Source organism: Phoxinus phoxinus (genome assembly GCF_949152265.1).
Source record: "Phoxinus phoxinus genome assembly, chromosome: 18".
Lineage (NCBI taxonomy): Eukaryota > Metazoa > Chordata > Actinopteri > Cypriniformes > Leuciscidae > Phoxinus > Phoxinus phoxinus.
In genome coordinates, this window is record NC_136893.1 from 33051720 (window position 1) to 33066544 (window position 14825).

Below are 14825 nucleotides of genomic sequence, written 5' to 3' on the forward strand. Positions count from 1 at the left end.
CGGTCCTGCACAAGAGAAATAAGACACTTGTGGTTAGTTAAAATGGTAGCATCATTTGTCTCTAAAAGGTATTTCTTTAAAAATTTCTTGATAAAATTGTACTCTTTTGGCAAGTTAAAAGACACTGGACATTTAAGATCAACTGGTAAAACTTTCAAGGATCTTAGGTAAGACCCCATCCAGAATCGGGTCATGGCAGCTGTCTTGTGTTCTCTGGATGGGGTCAGCGCGTACTGGATGTGGAGGGCGGCAAAGCGGCTGCCTAAAAACAGGTGGGGGTCTGGGAGGCCTTTCCCGCCATTCTCTTTTTTCTTTTTGACGACCTCCCTCTTTAGTCGTTCCCACTTGGACCCCCACAGGTAATAAAAGACCGCCCTCTCCAGATTTATCATGAATCGTCTCGGGGGACTAAAAACAGAACAGACAAGTAAAATGAGTGGTAAAATCACTGCTTTAAAAATTAAAATCTTGCCTTCAAACGTCAGCTGTCTTAGTCCCCAAAATCCCAGTCTCTGCCTAACTTTCCCTAACATGTCAGTCCAGTTTCCCTGTCCTCCACCGTCTCTGTCAAATTTAACTCCTAAAATGTTTAAACCATTGTCTTTAAAATCCAAGTCAAGTCCACCTGTGTCCACGTCCCCCCACGGCCCGAAGAGCTGGGCCTCGGACTTATTTCTGTTGAGCTTGGCGCCCGAGGCCCGACCGTACCAGTCAGTCAAGTCCATTGCTCTTCGTATAGATAAAAGGTCAGTTGCTAAAAGGGTCACGTCATCCATATATAAAACACAGGTTGCTGTCAGTCCACCAGTTCCTGGGATGTCTAGTCCTTTAATCCATTTGTCCCTTCTCAAGATTTGTGCCAGTGGCTCAATGCAGGCCACATACAGCAGGGGAGATAAGGGACACCCCTGACGGACGCCGCTGTGGATTTTAACAGCTTTAGATAAATGCCCATTAACCAAAATTGTGCTAGACAAATCCTTGTAAAGCAGTCCCACCCAAGCTATAAACCTCTCAGGGAAGCCCATTTTTGCCAGTACCTGAAGCAGGTACTGGTGCGAGATGCGATCAAAAGCTTTTTCAAAATCTAAATTTAGGACTACTAGCCGAATGTTTCTGTCTCTCGCATAACAGATGGCATCTCTGATCAGTACCAGGCTGTCCGTGATCTTCCTGCCAGGCACAGCGCATGCTTGATCCAGGTGGACTACGTCCTCTAAAACAGTCGACATACGTGTAGCTAAAATCTTGCTAAAAAGTTTACAATCAAAATTTAAAAGAGTGATCGGTCGCCAGTTTCTCAAGTCAGTCTTGTCTCCTTTTTTATGTAGCAGTTTAACTATCCCTACTCTAAGGCTGTCTGGAAGTCTGTCAAGAGTCTCAAATTCATTAAAAACTGTCCATAAGTCGTGTGCTAAAATATCCCAGAAAGTCAGATAAAATTCAAAGGGGAGTCCATCCACGCCAGGGGACTTCCCCTTTTTAAAACCTTTAAGTGCTTTGTGCATTTCTAAAAGTGTAAAATCCTGGGATAAAAGCACGTCTGGACTCTTAACTTTTTTATCTAAAAACCCTAAAACTTCCTCTAAGATGCCATTGTGTACCTCTTTTTGGCTATATAAATTACTATAAAAACTTTCAATTTCCCCTAAAATCTGCTCTGTTGTATTTGCTTCCCTCCCTCTAAAAGTTTTCAAAGCATTGATTGACCCTCCCCGAGCTATTGTTTTTTTAAAAAAATATCTGGTACACTTCTCTCCTTCTTCTAATTCCATTTCTTTGCATCTTAAAATTACACCTTTACTATTTTTCTCTGACAAATCTGACATTTCTTTTTTCACTTCTTTAATTTCATTTGTAAAATCCAAGCCACTGTTTAAAAGGTTAAAATATCTCTGCAGTCTTTTTTGCAGCCCCATCATGCGTCTTTTTTCTTTATTCTTTTTTTGTTTTCCAATTTGTTTAAAAAACTGTCCTGTCCTTTTTTTCACCATCTCCCACCACTGTGCACGTGATTCGAAAAAGTCTTGGAGGGTCTGCCATTGGCTGAACTGCTCCCTGTACTCTCTAACTACTTCTTTATCTTCCAGAAGGGAGCAGTTCAGCTTCCACAGCCCTCCTCCTACAGTCACACCGGTGGGCAGTGAGAGGGTGCATGACAGCATTATGTGATCAGAGAAGAAGAGGGGGGTCAATATAGCATCGGTTGGCGGGAAGTCCCTTGTAAAAACATAGTCAATTCGAGAGGCTCTGGCGCCATCACCACTGAACCAGGTGAAGCCCTCCTCTCTTTGATGCAGTGTTTTAAAACAGTCCACTAACTTAAAATCTTTGACTAAATTTTGTAGTAAAACCGATGTCTTGTCGACTTTAAAATCCTCTCCTACCCTCTTTCTGTCCTTTCTTGATAAAACACAATTAAAATCCCCTGCTACCACTAGGGGAGCCCTACCTAGCATGTGGGGCTGCAGGTCTTCTAAAAGCTCATACCTGTTATTTTTTCCTGTAAAACCATACACATTTAAGATGTTAAAATCCTTACCTAAAAAAGTCAGATTAGCTAAAATTGCACGTCCGTCCCTCACCACAGTGCTGCCCTTCACCAAGATATTGGGATTTTTAATTAAAATAGCAACACCGTCATTTTTGTTAAAATTGGATCCACTCCAGATTGAAATTCCTGGGGTCCAAATCTCCTCCCACTTCCTGTAATTTGTTAAAAACGACAAACCACATTCTTGCAATAAAAACACATCTGACTTAAAAGATTTTAAAAAGGATAGGACGCTCTGTGCTTGTATATTGCTCTTCACACTTCTCACATTGATGGTGGAGATAGTGAGAGCCATGAGCAGTATGGTTAAAAATGTGTGAGACATTTAAAAGAGACAAGGAGACTACAGAGATATCATTAAAATTAAGTTACTTCTTGTAGCACTTGCCTATTCTTTCCCCGAGGAGACCTGGGTTCAAGGGGGCAAGTGCTTGCCGCCTCAGGGCTCACAGAGAAAATCTCTTGTGATTCCTTTGGCGACGATGATATTAGCTTAACCTGCAGAAAAGAGACTTCATTTGGAGATTCTGCGGGCCACATACGGTCTAGATCTTCCAATGTGGAACTATCTAGCCGATGCGCTACCCGCAGCTTTTTCTCCTCTGTTGGAAACAGAGGAGATCTCGCAGACCTTTTCTGCACTTGAGCATTTGGGAGAGAACCATCAATTGCACTCCCACTAGTTGACACACTGGCCTCAGGCACTGTTTCTAGGGAGGAAACCGTCTCCTCCTCCCCACCCTCCATTTGGTTTCCACTTTTATCTGGCTGGGGAGTGGTTTCCTCCCCCTGTTCAAATTCAACCTGTGACTCCGCCCCTGTGGCCGCCCCACTTTCCCTTCCTTGGCCAATCCCAGAGGCTGGCTGGGGATTTGAAATTCCCGCCAAAACCTCTGGGATCGCCTCCTCCTCCCTTTGTTCAGTTGGTGGGGCGGCCATTTTGTTACTTTTCAGTTTGTTGGCAAAACTTTTAGGGCAATCTCTGTAGAGATGGTTGTATTCTCCACACAGGTTGCACTGTCTGCCATTGGTACAATTTTCAAAACTGTGACCAATTTCTTTACACTTCCCACATACTAATTCTTGGCATGCCTCGGCTAGATGCCCAACACTTCCACATTTCCTACACAACTTAGGCATCCCTTGATAGTGTATGTAGCCTCTGTTTTCTCCCAGCACAATCATGGAAGGCAGATGTTTCAGGCCCTGGTAGCCCCCAGCGTCTTCCCATTGTTTGATGGGAATCCGCCAGGAGCAATTCCAGATGCCGTCCTCATCTAGCACTTTGACAGGCTGGCTTCGAACAGTGCAAAATCTGCCCAACCAGACACAAATATCCTGTCCAGTCACTGTTTCATTAAACATTCTAACAATCACAGTTTTCAGTGTGTTGTCAGAAAGTTTATCCACAGTGAACATGGAAAACTGGGCCTTAACCGATTCAAACCTTTTCCAAAAATCACTTAACAGGGAAGCCGTCTTAAAACTCAAGTCAAAACCTTTGTTCAGGGGCAGAGTCATCAGGCAATTCAAATCTTCGGGTCTAAAATGTAAGGTCTGTTGGATCAACTTCCTGGAAAAGTCCATGCGAGACATACCCAGAAGCTTCCCCTCAACCTCTTGGAATAAAAACCGCACGCTGTGGTGCCTCCGCATGCCGGCACGAGCAGCCGACATGGTGGAGACACCAACAGCCTAAAACAATTAAAAGTTCAAATAAATAAATAAATAGATAAAAAGTCTTACCTTACACCTGTTTGGTAGTAAAAACGGCTGGACCAATCAATTTTCCTCTCAAAAGTTTGGGGCTCAAGCCACTGAAAGACCAGAGTCCGGAAAACCTCCAAGAGGCGATCGCTGTCTCCACCAGGTGGCCAGATACTTGATCTTAGCCAAAAGGCCGAGAAGCGATGACACAATGACGCAGAGGCGGGGGAGCCGGCAAAGGCCACGCCCACCTGGGCCGCGGCGGGAGGGACTGAGGCCGCCAACAAACAAGCTCAGCGACTGGTTGCCAAACCGAAAACGGACCACAACAGAGTGCGCAACACGACACTTTGGAGTGCAACCTGGGATTCTGGATCATCATCAACATTCTGCCCTGAACGTGAGCGGGCAGACCAAAGCGTACGTCGTGGAGACTTCTGAGGGATGGCAGTACCCACCCCCGGTCTGCAACATCACCAAGGCTCGGCCCGGCCGGACCCAGGGTGGCGCTGCAGCGATCAAAAGTACGATATGGCGCGTAACTCCTAAACCGCCGTTCGCAGACCCAAGTGTCTTACATCCCCGGAATCCTTGGCTCGGGCCGAACGAGACGCACGCCTCGGATTGGATGGTCGCGCTGGTGCGACTTTCGGGTATTTGGGACTTTCTGAAATACCTACTTTTGCACACTAGTCCTAGGTGTTGTGCCCAATCTGACCCAAACCGGTGCAGAAAGATTGTCCAGAGTCTGACTGCCAACAGTGATTGGGAAAAAAGTGTGAATTTCGCTTCACGTTGGCGACGGGACGCCAAAACGTTGGGAGTGGGCGAGGCGGGCTTTACTCGAATGGCTATAACTCTCCAACCGAATGAGACGATCACACCCAAGTCGGTACACCCGTGTATGGACTCAGCCTGTGGTCACATGAAAGGGGATTTGGCGACTGGCCACTTGGTGGCGCTGTAAACAGAAAAAACAACAACATGAGTGCGGCCGTAGACGACTGTGTATCAAGTGCTTTTTCACACATGCACAAGGTATTCACACCACATGATAGAACTCCTCATTCTGAACTGTTTTGCCTCCGGGACCACTGCTGTCAATCAAAGCGTTTGTTAAATATCTGAGATTATGTGAACAATAATAAAAAACCCACTTTCGCAGACTGAAAAACCTAGGTTGTTTTATATCTCTCAATCAACCAGCGCAGGTCAATTCGAAAGACTTCCTAGGCCATTCCTTGTCTGAAAAAGAAGAAGAAGAAATAAGTGGAAATCCAACAATCTGCTCTTACAACCAGTTTTTGTCCAGGGGAGAGCGCGAACGCAGTCCCCCACTACCATAAATTATGCAGTCGAGATTCCCACATTTGGGGAATTCGCAGGGGTCAGCACGACCGGAGTGCAATGGCCGAGCCTCGCCCTGGGTGAACCACCTTCCTGATCATGGTGTCTCCCCTGCCAGGTAAGTATGAATTCATAGGCCTCCGGTCAGAGGCACCCTGCCCATCTTCGCAATCCTCACCGACGGTCGGACAATCAAACGCACACCTGATTCAACTCATCAGCTCGTTAGTAGAGACTCCAAGAGATAAGAGAGACATCAGAAATGTGCAGTGACGGACCTTTCTTTTCTTTCTCTTTTTCATGCTCCGGCTCCATGAGCCAAAAATCTGTTTAGTGTGCAGTCCCCGGATAGTGGACGAATCAGATATTAAACTGGAAAGAACAGAGTTGATTTTTTTTTTATTGTTTATTTGTTTGTTTTTTACACCACCACCCTACCTTTACTAGTATAGTCTATGAGCACCTACTACACCTTTCAAACACCAATACAAAGCAGTATCCACTAGTTCCATTAACATCTGCTGCCACACAAGTCTAAAACATTTCTTTCATTCAACACTTTAGAAGGGGTGCACCGTTCCCAGAAGTACTGCAATACCGGGTCGATGCGTGGAGTGGACGGAGCAAGCCCCTATACCATCTCCCAGTTCCAAAAATCAATTTAATATATGGTGCCCGGGTAGGGCACGTATCAGATATTAAACTGATAAGAACAGATACTACACTTGATCTTAGCCAAAAGGCCGAGAAGCGATGACACAATGACGCAGAGGCGGGGGAGCCGGCAAAGGCCACGCCCACCTGGGCCGCGGCGGGAGGGACTGAGGCCGCCAACAAACAAGCTCAGCGACTGGTTGCCAAACCGAAAACGGACCACAACAGAGTGCGCAACACGACACTTTGGAGTGCAACCTGGGATTCTGGATCATCATCAACATTCTGCCCTGAACGTGAGCGGGCAGACCAAAGCGTACGTCGTGGAGACTTCTGAGGGATGGCAGTACCCACCCCCGGTCTGCAACATCACCAAGGCTCGGCCCGGCCGGACCCAGGGTGGCGCTGCAGCGATCAAAAGTACGATATGGCGCGTAACTCCTAAACCGCCGTTCGCAGACCCAAGTGTCTTACATCCCCGGAATCCTTGGCTCGGGCCGAACGAGACGCACGCCTCGGATTGGATGGTCGCGCTGGTGCGACTTTCGGGTATTTGGGACTTTCTGAAATACCTACTTTTGCACACTAGTCCTAGGTGTTGTGCCCAATCTGACCCAAACCGGTGCAGAAAGATTGTCCAGAGTCTGACTGCCAACAGTGATTGGGAAAAAAGTGTGAATTTCGCTTCACGTTGGCGACGGGACGCCAAAACGTTGGGAGTGGGCGAGGCGGGCTTTACTCGAATGGCTATAACTCTCCAACCGAATGAGACGATCACACCCAAGTCGGTACACCCGTGTATGGACTCAGCCTGTGGTCACATGAAAGGGGATTTGGCGACTGGCCACTTGGTGGCGCTGTAAACAGAAAAAACAACAACATGAGTGCGGCCGTAGACGACTGTGTATCAAGTGCTTTTTCACACATGCACAAGGTATTCACACCACATGATAGAACTCCTCATTCTGAACTATTTTGCCTCCGGGACCACTGCTGTCAATCAAAGCGTTTGTTAAATATCTGAGATTATGTGAACAATAATAAAAACCCCATTTTCGCAGACTGAAAAACCTAGGTTGTTTTATATCTCTCAATCAACCAGCGCAGGTCAATTCGAAAGACTTCCTAGGCCATTCCTTGTCTGAAAAAGAAGAAGAAGAAATAAGTGGAAATCCAACAATCTGCTCTTACAACCAGTTTTTGTCCAGGGGAGAGCGCGAACGCAGTCCCCCACTACCATAAATTATGCAGTCGAGATTCCCACATTTGGGGAATTCGCAGGGGTCAGCACGACCGCAGTGCAATGGCCGAGCCTCGCCCTGGGTGAACCACCTTCCTGATCATGGTGTCTCCCCTGCCAGGTAAGTATGAATTCATAGGCCTCCGGTCAGAGGCACCCTGCCCATCTTCGCAATCCTCACCGACGGTCGGACAATCAAACGCACACCTGATTCAACTCATCAGCTCGTTAGTAGAGACTCCAAGAGATAAGAGAGACATCAGAAATGTGCAGTGACGGACCTTTCTTTTCTTTCTCTTTTTCATGCTCCGGCTCCATGAGCCAAAAATCTGTTTAGTGTGCAGTCCCCGGATAGTGGACGAATCAGATATTAAACTGGAAAGAACAGAGTTGATTTTTTTTTTATTGTTTATTTGTTTGTTTTTTACACCACCACCCTACCTTTACTAGTATAGTCTATGAGCACCTACTACACCTTTCAAACACCAATACAAAGCAGTATCCACTAGTTCCATTAACATCTGCTGCCACACAAGTCTAAAACATTTCTTTCATTCAACACTTTAGAAGGGGTGCACCGTTCCCAGAAGTACTGCAATACCGGGTCGATGCGTGGAGTGGACGGAGCAAGCCCCTATACCATCTCCCAGTTCCAAAAATCAATTTAATATATGGTGCCCGGGTAGGGCACGTATCAGATATTAAACTGATAAGAACAGATACTACACTTGATCTTAGCCAAAAGGCCGAGAAGCGATGACACAATGACGCAGAGGCGGGGGAGCCGGCAAAGGCCACGCCCACCTGGGCCGCGGCGGGAGGGACTGAGGCCGCCAACAAACAAGCTCAGCGACTGGTTGCCAAACCGAAAACGGACCACAACAGAGTGCGCAACACGACACTTTGGAGTGCAACCTGGGATTCTGGATCATCATCAACATTCTGCCCTGAACGTGAGCGGGCAGACCAAAGCGTACGTCGTGGAGACTTCTGAGGGATGGCAGTACCCACCCCCGGTCTGCAACATCACCAAGGCTCGGCCCGGCCGGACCCAGGGTGGCGCTGCAGCGATCAAAAGTACGATATGGCGCGTAACTCCTAAACCGCCGTTCGCAGACCCAAGTGTCTTACATCCCCGGAATCCTTGGCTCGGGCCGAACGAGACGCACGCCTCGGATTGGATGGTCGCGCTGGTGCGACTTTCGGGTATTTGGGACTTTCTGAAATACCTACTTTTGCACACTAGTCCTAGGTGTTGTGCCCAATCTGACCCAAACCGGTGCAGAAAGATTGTCCAGAGTCTGACTGCCAACAGTGATTGGGAAAAAAGTGTGAATTTCGCTTCACGTTGGCGACGGGACGCCAAAACGTTGGGAGTGGGCGAGGCGGGCTTTACTCGAATGGCTATAACTCTCCAACCGAATGAGACGATCACACCCAAGTCGGTACACCCGTGTATGGACTCAGCCTGTGGTCACATGAAAGGGGATTTGGCGACTGGCCACTTGGTGGCGCTGTAAACAGAAAAAACAACAACATGAGTGCGGCCGTAGACGACTGTGTATCAAGTGCTTTTTCACACATGCACAAGGTATTCACACCACATGATAGAACTCCTCATTCTGAACTATTTTGCCTCCGGGACCACTGCTGTCAATCAAAGCGTTTGTTAAATATCTGAGATTATGTGAACAATAATAAAAAACCCACTTTCGCAGACTGAAAAACCTAGGTTGTTTTATATCTCTCAATCAACCAGCGCAGGTCAATTCGAAAGACTTCCTAGGCCATTCCTTGTCTGAAAAAGAAGAAGAAGAAATAAGTGGAAATCCAACAATCTGCTCTTACAACCAGTTTTTGTCCAGGGGAGAGCGCGAACGCAGTCCCCCACTACCATAAATTATGCAGTCGAGATTCCCACATTTGGGGAATTCGCAGGGGTCAGCACGACCGGAGTGCAATGGCCGAGCCTCGCCCTGGGTGAACCACCTTCCTGATCATGGTGTCTCCCCTGCCAGGTAAGTATGAATTCATAGGCCTCCGGTCAGAGGCACCCTGCCCATCTTCGCAATCCTCACCGACGGTCGGACAATCAAACGCACACCTGATTCAACTCATCAGCTCGTTAGTAGAGACTCCAAGAGATAAGAGAGACATCAGAAATGTGCAGTGACGGACCTTTCTTTTCTTTCTCTTTTTCATGCTCCGGCTCCATGAGCCAAAAATCTGTTTAGTGTGCAGTCCCCGGATAGTGGACGAATCAGATATTAAACTGGAAAGAACAGAGTTGATTTTTTTTTTATTGTTTATTTGTTTGTTTTTTACACCACCACCCTACCTTTACTAGTATAGTCTATGAGCACCTACTACACCTTTCAAACACCAATACAAAGCAGTATCCACTAGTTCCATTAACATCTGCTGCCACACAAGTCTAAAACATTTCTTTCATTCAACACTTTAGAAGGGGTGCACCGTTCCCAGAAGTACTGCAATACCGGGTCGATGCGTGGAGTGGACGGAGCAAGCCCCTATACCATCTCCCAGTTCCAAAAATCAATTTAATATATGGTGCCCGGGTAGGGCACGTATCAGATATTAAACTGATAAGAACAGATACTACACTTGATCTTAGCCAAAAGGCCGAGAAGCGATGACACAATGACGCAGAGGCGGGGGAGCCGGCAAAGGCCACGCCCACCTGGGCCGCGGCGGGAGGGACTGAGGCCGCCAACAAACAAGCTCAGCGACTGGTTGCCAAACCGAAAACGGACCACAACAGAGTGCGCAACACGACACTTTGGAGTGCAACCTGGGATTCTGGATCATCATCAACATTCTGCCCTGAACGTGAGCGGGCAGACCAAAGCGTACGTCGTGGAGACTTCTGAGGGATGGCAGTACCCACCCCCGGTCTGCAACATCACCAAGGCTCGGCCCGGCCGGACCCAGGGTGGCGCTGCAGCGATCAAAAGTACGATATGGCGCGTAACTCCTAAACCGCCGTTCGCAGACCCAAGTGTCTTACATCCCCGGAATCCTTGGCTCGGGCCGAACGAGACGCACGCCTCGGATTGGATGGTCGCGCTGGTGCGACTTTCGGGTATTTGGGACTTTCTGAAATACCTACTTTTGCACACTAGTCCTAGGTGTTGTGCCCAATCTGACCCAAACCGGTGCAGAAAGATTGTCCAGAGTCTGACTGCCAACAGTGATTGGGAAAAAAGTGTGAATTTCGCTTCACGTTGGCGACGGGACGCCAAAACGTTGGGAGTGGGCGAGGCGGGCTTTACTCGAATGGCTATAACTCTCCAACCGAATGAGACGATCACACCCAAGTCGGTACACCCGTGTATGGACTCAGCCTGTGGTCACATGAAAGGGGATTTGGCGACTGGCCACTTGGTGGCGCTGTAAACAGAAAAAACAACAACATGAGTGCGGCCGTAGACGACTGTGTATCAAGTGCTTTTTCACACATGCACAAGGTATTCACACCACATGATAGAACTCCTCATTCTGAACTATTTTGCCTCCGGGACCACTGCTGTCAATCAAAGCGTTTGTTAAATATCTGAGATTATGTGAACAATAATAAAAAACCCACTTTCGCAGACTGAAAAACCTAGGTTGTTTTATATCTCTCAATCAACCAGCGCAGGTCAATTCGAAAGACTTCCTAGGCCATTCCTTGTCTGAAAAAGAAGAAGAAGAAATAAGTGGAAATCCAACAATCTGCTCTTACAACCAGTTTTTGTCCAGGGGAGAGCGCGAACGCAGTCCCCCACTACCATAAATTATGCAGTCGAGATTCCCACATTTGGGGAATTCGCAGGGGTCAGCACGACCGGAGTGCAATGGCCGAGCCTCGCCCTGGGTGAACCACCTTCCTGATCATGGTGTCTCCCCTGCCAGGTAAGTATGAATTCATAGGCCTCCGGTCAGAGGCACCCTGCCCATCTTCGCAATCCTCACCGACGGTCGGACAATCAAACGCACACCTGATTCAACTCATCAGCTCGTTAGTAGAGACTCCAAGAGATAAGAGAGACATCAGAAATGTGCAGTGACGGACCTTTCTTTTCTTTCTCTTTTTCATGCTCCGGCTCCATGAGCCAAAAATCTGTTTAGTGTGCAGTCCCCGGATAGTGGACGAATCAGATATTAAACTGGAAAGAACAGAGTTGATTTTTTTTTTATTGTTTATTTGTTTGTTTTTTACACCACCACCCTACCTTTACTAGTATAGTCTATGAGCACCTACTACACCTTTCAAACACCAATACAAAGCAGTATCCACTAGTTCCATTAACATCTGCTGCCACACAAGTCTAAAACATTTCTTTCATTCAACACTTTAGAAGGGGTGCACCGTTCCCAGAAGTACTGCAATACCGGGTCGATGCGTGGAGTGGACGGAGCAAGCCCCTATACCATCTCCCAGTTCCAAAAATCAATTTAATATATGGTGCCCGGGTAGGGCACGTATCAGATATTAAACTGATAAGAACAGATACTACACTTGATCTTAGCCAAAAGGCCGAGAAGCGATGACACAATGACGCAGAGGCGGGGGAGCCGGCAAAGGCCACGCCCACCTGGGCCGCGGCGGGAGGGACTGAGGCCGCCAACAAACAAGCTCAGCGACTGGTTGCCAAACCGAAAACGGACCACAACAGAGTGCGCAACACGACACTTTGGAGTGCAACCTGGGATTCTGGATCATCATCAACATTCTGCCCTGAACGTGAGCGGGCAGACCAAAGCGTACGTCGTGGAGACTTCTGAGGGATGGCAGTACCCACCCCCGGTCTGCAACATCACCAAGGCTCGGCCCGGCCGGACCCAGGGTGGCGCTGCAGCGATCAAAAGTACGATATGGCGCGTAACTCCTAAACCGCCGTTCGCAGACCCAAGTGTCTTACATCCCCGGAATCCTTGGCTCGGGCCGAACGAGACGCACGCCTCGGATTGGATGGTCGCGCTGGTGCGACTTTCGGGTATTTGGGACTTTCTGAAATACCTACTTTTGCACACTAGTCCTAGGTGTTGTGCCCAATCTGACCCAAACCGGTGCAGAAAGATTGTCCAGAGTCTGACTGCCAACAGTGATTGGGAAAAAAGTGTGAATTTCGCTTCACGTTGGCGACGGGACGCCAAAACGTTGGGAGTGGGCGAGGCGGGCTTTACTCGAATGGCTATAACTCTCCAACCGAATGAGACGATCACACCCAAGTCGGTACACCCGTGTATGGACTCAGCCTGTGGTCACATGAAAGGGGATTTGGCGACTGGCCACTTGGTGGCGCTGTAAACAGAAAAAACAACAACATGAGTGCGGCCGTAGACGACTGTGTATCAAGTGCTTTTTCACACATGCACAAGGTATTCACACCACATGATAGAACTCCTCATTCTGAACTATTTTGCCTCCGGGACCACTGCTGTCAATCAAAGCGTTTGTTAAATATCTGAGATTATGTGAACAATAATAAAAAACCCACTTTCGCAGACTGAAAAACCTAGGTTGTTTTATATCTCTCAATCAACCAGCGCAGGTCAATTCGAAAGACTTCCTAGGCCATTCCTTGTCTGAAAAAGAAGAAGAAGAAATAAGTGGAAATCCAACAATCTGCTCTTACAACCAGTTTTTGTCCAGGGGAGAGCGCGAACGCAGTCCCCCACTACCATAAATTATGCAGTCGAGATTCCCACATTTGGGGAATTCGCAGGGGTCAGCACGACCGGAGTGCAATGGCCGAGCCTCGCCCTGGGTGAACCACCTTCCTGATCATGGTGTCTCCCCTGCCAGGTAAGTATGAATTCATAGGCCTCCGGTCAGAGGCACCCTGCCCATCTTCGCAATCCTCACCGACGGTCGGACAATCAAACGCACACCTGATTCAACTCATCAGCTCGTTAGTAGAGACTCCAAGAGATAAGAGAGACATCAGAAATGTGCAGTGACGGACCTTTCTTTTCTTTCTCTTTTTCATGCTCCGGCTCCATGAGCCAAAAATCTGTTTAGTGTGCAGTCCCCGGATAGTGGACGAATCAGATATTAAACTGGAAAGAACAGAGTTGATTTTTTTTTTATTGTTTATTTGTTTGTTTTTTACACCACCACCCTACCTTTACTAGTATAGTCTATGAGCACCTACTACACCTTTCAAACACCAATACAAAGCAGTATCCACTAGTTCCATTAACATCTGCTGCCACACAAGTCTAAAACATTTCTTTCATTCAACACTTTAGAAGGGGTGCACCGTTCCCAGAAGTACTGCAATACCGGGTCGATGCGTGGAGTGGACGGAGCAAGCCCCTATACCATCTCCCAGTTCCAAAAATCAATTTAATATATGGTGCCCGGGTAGGGCACGTATCAGATATTAAACTGATAAGAACAGATACTACACTTGATCTTAGCCAAAAGGCCGAGAAGCGATGACACAATGACGCAGAGGCGGGGGAGCCGGCAAAGGCCACGCCCACCTGGGCCGCGGCGGGAGGGACTGAGGCCGCCAACAAACAAGCTCAGCGACTGGTTGACAAACCGAAAACGGACCACAACAGAGTGCGCAACACGACACTTTGGAGTGCAACCTGGGATTCTGGATCATCATCAACATTCTGCCCTGAACGTGAGCGGGCAGACCAAAGCGTACGTCGTGGAGACTTCTGAGGGATGGCAGTACCCACCCCCGGTCTGCAACATCACCAAGGCTCGGCCCGGCCGGACCCAGGGTGGCGCTGCAGCGATCAAAAGTACGATATGGCGCGTAACTCCTAAACCGCCGTTCGCAGACCCAAGTGTCTTACATCCCCGGAATCCTTGGCTCGGGCCGAACGAGACGCACGCCTCTGATTGGATGGTCGCGCTGGTGCGACTTTCGGGTATTTGGGACTTTCTGAAATACCTACTTTTGCACACTAGTCCTAGGTGTTGTGCCCAATCTGACCCAAACCGGTGCAGAAAGATTGTCCAGAGTCTGACTGCCAACAGTGATTGGGAAAAAAGTGTGAATTTCGCTTCACGTTGGCGACGGGACGCCAAAACGTTGGGAGTGGGCGAGGCGGGCTTTACTCGAATGGCTATAACTCTCCAACCGAATGAGACGATCACACCCAAGTCGGTACACCCGTGTATGGACTCAGCCTGTGGTCACATGAAAGGGGATTTGGCGACTGGCCACTTGGTGGCGCTGTAAACAGAAAAAACAACAACATGAGTGCGGCCGTAGACGACTGTGTATCAAGTGCTTTTTCACACATGCACAAGGTATTCACACCACATGATAGAACTCCTCATTCTGAACTATT